The sequence below is a fragment of the Propithecus coquereli genome, unplaced genomic scaffold, assembly GCF_000956105.1.
Source record: "Propithecus coquereli isolate 6110/MARCELLA unplaced genomic scaffold, Pcoq_1.0 Scaffold262, whole genome shotgun sequence".
NCBI lineage: Eukaryota > Metazoa > Chordata > Mammalia > Primates > Indriidae > Propithecus > Propithecus coquereli.
Genome location: NW_012148197.1, coordinates 2,722,162 through 2,728,304, shown reverse-complemented (window position 1 = coordinate 2,728,304; position 6,143 = coordinate 2,722,162). Strand labels below are relative to the sequence as shown.

General features: G+C 36.1%; 1 protein-coding gene and 1 pseudogene across 1 annotated transcript in view; one reads left to right on the top strand and one right to left on the bottom strand.

Annotated features, from left to right (window-relative positions):
- Positions 1 to 6,143, top strand: part of UGGT2 (UDP-glucose glycoprotein glucosyltransferase 2) — a 194,381-nt gene that overhangs the window by 131,873 nt on the left and 56,365 nt on the right. The gene's annotated exons all lie outside the window — the stretch shown is intronic.
- On the bottom strand, positions 408 to 894 carry LOC105812793 (annotated as a pseudogene).

Below are 6,143 nucleotides of genomic sequence, written 5' to 3'. Positions count from 1 at the left end.
AACACATAAATGCACATATAAGAATAACATCTATTGGATGTTGGGCAGGGGGGAGGGGGGAGGAGGGGACGGGTATTTGCATACACAAAGAGTGCAATGCACACCACCCAAAGGATGGCCATATTTGAAACTCGGACTTAGCGGGGGAGGGGGGCAAGGGCAACATACATAACCTAAACATCTGTACCCCCATAATATGCTGAAATTAAAAAAAAATAAAAAACAATACACAGAGCTTTCTAAAAGGTCTTTAACAAGCTACCTTGGGAGAGCAATTCAAAAATAGAAGTTGGTGTATTAAAACAGATGTTTCAGTGCAGCTCCAAAAATCTTTATAAATACAGCCATCTGGAAGGACGATCCTGGATCAGAAGCTATTCCTTGCGTCTATATTATGTGCACATATCTCAGTTGTTATAATTGTCTCTGTAATTTCCTCCCGAGTAGCGGTCATAACCACCCTGGCTTCTGCCACCATAGTCTCTGGACCGTCCATATCCATATCCTCCAGGTGGACTATCATACTGCCACTCCCATAGCCCTGGTCCCCACCACATCTAGAGTAGCCGCGACCACGCCCATAGGCCCCAAAGCCACGTCCTCTGGTTCCCAGGGCAGACTTGCCAGCATGGTCCACATGGATCTGGCGACCATCCAGGAACTCTCCATTCATGGCTCTCATGGCATCTGAGGCATGCTCTGGGTTGGTGAAGGTAATGAAGCCAAAACCCCGGGATCGCTGAGTCTCCCGGTCCTTCACAACGACCACCTCAGAAATAGGCCCAAAACTGCTGAAGTGGTCTTCCCGCGCCTGCTCATTGGTGTTAAAGTTGAGCCCTCCCACAAAGAGCTTCCCTTCTTCAGAGGACATGGCAGTAAATTAGAGTCCTGGAAATTAAAAAGCAAAAGGACTGGACCGGACACACTGCAAGCACCGGCAAGCAGGGAGAACAGGCTAATTTGTCTTATTCTTAATGTCTTTTTTTCATGCTCGAGATCATTTGTAATTTTTGCAATATGTCAGAATAATCATTATAAATGCTATCTTTATATTTTCAATGTATGTAAGACTCAGTTACTCAAAAGTTCCTATTAATTCAGTGTAGGGTTACCAGTATACCAAGTTGTCTGCATGAATCTTAGGAAATTTCAAATCGATAGTATTTTACAACAGCATGTCCCAAATTGTGTTCTATGGAACACTGCTCTGGGATGTTGACAGACATAATCTGAGGAGTAAATTGTTTTGTGATTGAGTAAATTTCAGTGGCACTGGATCTTCCCCTTTTAGAGATTATCAGTGTGTATCAACATACTAACCATTCTGAGAATTTATGCCATTAAAAGAAGGCAAAGGAAAGAAAATTTCATTTTTAGTTAATCCGACAATCAGGTAACTTATCCATGGAACACTTTTTTTGTCAAAAATTTATTATTGTTTCACAAAAATTAGTTTTTGGAAGATAGCCATCAGAGAAATACTGTTTTAGAATAATAAGCTAGTTTATAATTTCTCTATATAACACAGCTCCTATAATTTCTCTATATAACACAGCTCCTCTGAGATAATTGAAATGCATCAATCTCCATCTACATGCCTACAATTGTCTGTGTCCTCGTAAGGGAAGCTTTTTTTTGTTTGTTTGTTTTTAATTAAGGACCACTTAGAATTAAAAAAAATCAGACACTATGTAAACTATAGACGTGTTTTATTATATGATATTATTCTAATTACCACTCCTAAAAAACTCAATTGAGATAAATTACCTTACCACAGACTTAAAATGCTGACATATTCTTATAGGTTTTTTATTTTTATGGTAGGTACAATCTTATGTAGCTTGTGTTTACTATTTGAAGATAGCACATGCTTCAGCTGTAGAATAGTCTGTCTTTTAGTTATCTTCACACATGTATGGTATTATCATCCTTAGAAAAAATTGCTGTCTAGAGGGAAATTATCTAACACTGTTGGGAATGAAGTTTGCATTTATTTTTTTCAGATAACTGAGATTCAATACTTTTAAGCACATTTAATGAAATTCTTTTTACAAATTTCTTTGATTTTTTTAAAATACCACATGGTAAAGTAATTTAACACAAATTCAAAACTACATTGTAAACATTAATTACTGTACTGTTCCATTAAGTTATATTTAGGAATTTTGACGTTTGAAACTATTTATTACCATATTAAATGTCTGAAGCATTTGATCTTTTATAGTTTATTGTTGTAGTTTCCATCCACTTCCTTTCTCTAGCTTTCCCATCCATCAATGTGTCCTCCTACTTTTAGCCTGCTGCCTTATTTTATACAGAGAAAAGGATATGATATGACTTTGTGACAGTAGTTTTCAATTCTCCAAATATTTTTGTTTATTTTTGGGACATTATAAATATTTATAAAGGTATATAAAGTATGTGGATGTTTATGTGTTGGGGTGCATCTGTGTTTATACAATAACATGGACTCATCTAGTGAGTCTTGCAAAGTCAGTAAATTGCCATTTTTGTGTTCATGTATATAATTTAAGCATTCTTTTATTTTCTATGTTTACATATATTGCTGTGATATGTTCATCTAAATTGGCTTAGGTTGTGTGGCATAACATGAGCTTTCTTTTAAAAAAAACCTAGCATTTCAATCCCAATCTACCACTTAAATAGCCTGACCTCTCTTAGCCTCAGTTTCTTAGCCTGTTTTTCTGTAAAATATAGATGATGTTCCCTGCCCTTTAGGGGTTTTATGAGCTTCAGGCATACTGCCTTGTATAAGGTAGATATTTAATACACGATAGCTGTCATTTGTATTTGTTACACAACTGATGAGGTACCTGTCACAATTTGGAAATAAAAGAAATAAGATTGAACCTGAAAGTTAAACCATAAAATCAACACATGTGAATTAAGAAAGAGATGTGAACAGCTGCGTGAAATGGAGGATCCAGGTCAGTAAGACTTAATGATAACCAAGTGGAAGATATTAATTTATTTAAAGAAACAATGGCTTTGTTGGATTATACTTGTGTGGGAAGCCTAGGAAAAATAGAAGCACATTAGCAATGCTGGACTTTATAATCAGGATTCGATCAGAGCAGTAGAACCACTATTTATACATGTGCACACATGTATATGTTGGCACATCCATGCACATATATGTATTTGTATGTATATGGGTGCATAGAGAAGAGTTTGTAAAGGGTTTATTTATAGGACTTGACCTTACACAGATATAGAAACAAGTTAAGCAGTCTCTGTAAGGCTACTGACTTCTGATACTAGAACTTAAAGTTCACAGGACAGGCAATTAAGAAGGCAAGATGGCTATAAAGAGGAGGGATTAAGAGCAAGTGAAACCCCACGGGGATTGACTGACACCTTTGTCAGCCCTGTTGCCTCTGACCTTGGCTATATAGTGGGTATCCTGCAGAAGATGGGAGTCCTCTAAACACACTAAACACACTAAACACACACGCATGACCAGGAGTCAGAGGACTGGAGGGTAGGTCCAGGGAAAAGTTGAACAGCTGTAGGCCTGCCTGCTGCCTCTGGACAACGAGGTGAATCAGCAGATCAGTAACTAATATTTTAAGTTGCAAAATGGCTGCTGCTGCCTTTCTGCCTGCTAAATCTCTTGAGAATCTCTCCCATGCCCCCGCCCAACCCCAAACCAGAAACATTTTGGAAAATGTAATTCGGCCTAGCCAAGTAGACACATTATAAAGCCACTACATGAACCATGGGTCTAAGGATTTCCTCTGCCAGACACAAGTGGTAAGATGAAAATAAAGGGCAGTTTAAACATTATCATGTGGCTGATTCTTTAGTGATTTCAAAGCCTATATCTCTGTTAAAGTGCCTTGTTAATTGTAAAACTAGCTATACTGCTTTTCTTTGTACTGCTACTAAAGATTCCCTGAGCTCATTCAGGTGTCTTACAATGATCGCTTTTTGTAATTTTCTGTAGAAATAACCATTTTTAATCTATCAAAGAGCTTGCTTCTGATTCTTTCCTATCAAAGAAAATTATTAGTTCAGTTTTATATGTAAATTTCTACATAAAGTCACACGCTGTTACTTAATTTTAGAAAATGTTGATAAACCTTTGGAAATTGATATTAGGATAATACAGTATGCCACAAAGAAAAGCAAATACTTCAAATCCCTTCTCATTTGAATTTATGCATTATCAATATTATGTATATAGTTATGTCTGTATATTTCATGAGCATGTGTATACTCATTTACAGCTTTTTAGTTATATATATTCTCTATATATTTAAACACAGCATTATATCTTTTGTGCTTCTATAACTGTAGGGAGTCATTTTATAGTACTAAAGAAATTTGTTAAAACAATTATTATAAATCTGTTATTGCTGTATTAATATATTTAATTGTTCCTAATGCTTCCTTCTAAAATTTAAATTATAAGATATTTAAATTTGACAAGGTAATAAATTAGAAGGTTTGCAAAAGGGTAGGGGTAAGTTGAAATCAGGAATAAAATGAACAGTGAGAAAGCACAATTACGTTTTTTCTTATCTCTGAAAGATGTCTGTTGACTATCTTTATTAGCCTATTCTCTTCCCTCCAGACTGTATGAATTAGATATGCTTATAACATCTTTGCCAAAAGCAAAAATGGCAGTCCTAACTAGTCACTCCACCATCCCAGGAACTTGCAATGACAAATGCAAGTTGCATGAGAGTGTATAATACTAAACATCTTGAAGGAGGCCTTGTACACTGCTGCAGTAATGCCCTTCCTGCCTGCCATGAGCATGCCATGAGTTTTGCTAGCCCTCATTTTTCCAGTTTACGTAATTCCCGAAGTTCATGAGAGGAAAACAAACTAGTTGTTTAGGTGAAAATCACTATTCTTAGAAGAAGGAGGACAAAGAAATTTCTTCCAGGAGTCTTCATAAAGAGGATACTATATAACAACTGTGTATTCAACAACATCCTTAAAATAGATGACTTGACCTGTTTTATAGATTGATAGCATCATAGCAGAATTCATTTCAGAGCTTTCTGTTGCTATGGCCTGTTTGAAATGTGTTTAGTGTATCTGTAAGAGTTAGACTACATATACGTCAAGTAGTCCTTCACTATTTTTTCTGACCTAAGCTTTAATTTATTTACTCTCGGTGTGCTTGATATTATTCTTTCCAGCTAATGGCATGAAGTGTTTCAATAGTTTCTTGGCAATTGAATACAAAATCCATTACCTTAAATAGGTGGTAGAGGTAGAGTTAGCATCTTATTGTTAATACTGAATGAGAAAAAGGACGTTGTATTCCATTCTTAAGTCAGTCAGTGTAATACCTACTAGTAGGTTCCAGATTCTGCTCAGAAAACTGTCCTGAATCTGCACCTGTACACATATGATTAGATGATAGGGACTATGGAATTTTGATTCATACAACCTCACAGAATTAGCAGTAGTCTGAGGAAAAAAACTTAAAGCAGCAGTAAACATACACATACTGAAGCCATAATAACATACCATAAAGCATACATAAAATGACCAGTTTTGAGTGGTGCTGTGATTGTGCCAGTTATCTGTAAAATTTTCACGAAGGTAACTAAAGAAAGGAACAATTGTAGAGAGTCACTTTAATATCAGAATACCTGATCTGTGGCCCTTATTTCTAGCAATAATCATCTAGCAAGTCTGTTGTCTGACTCTCCCACTCTTATTTTAACACAATTAAGTCATGTCAACTGCATGTAAAATAAAATGTCTTTCAATTTTCTATATAGAGGACCCATATTTGAAGTGAATGTTTATATTAACTTTTATTTAATTGCTGAGCAATTAATCCTCTCACTGCAGAAAGCCTTTCTGTACCAAAGAAGACTAATATTCCTGTAAGTTTACATGTGTTCCTCTTGATTGGGTGATCTTTTTTCCTTTGTAATATGTAAAAGGTGTAATTCATTCATCCTATATCTCAAAAATTATTTCATATATGATTACAGTGTTAAAAGAGTAATTCAGGCTGGGCGCGGTGGCTCACGCCTGTAATCCTAGCTCTCTGGGAGGCCGAGGCGGGCGGATTGTTTGAGCTCAGGAGTTCAAAAGCAGCCTTAGCAAGAGCGAGACCCCGTCTCTACTAAAATTAGAAAGAAATTAATTGG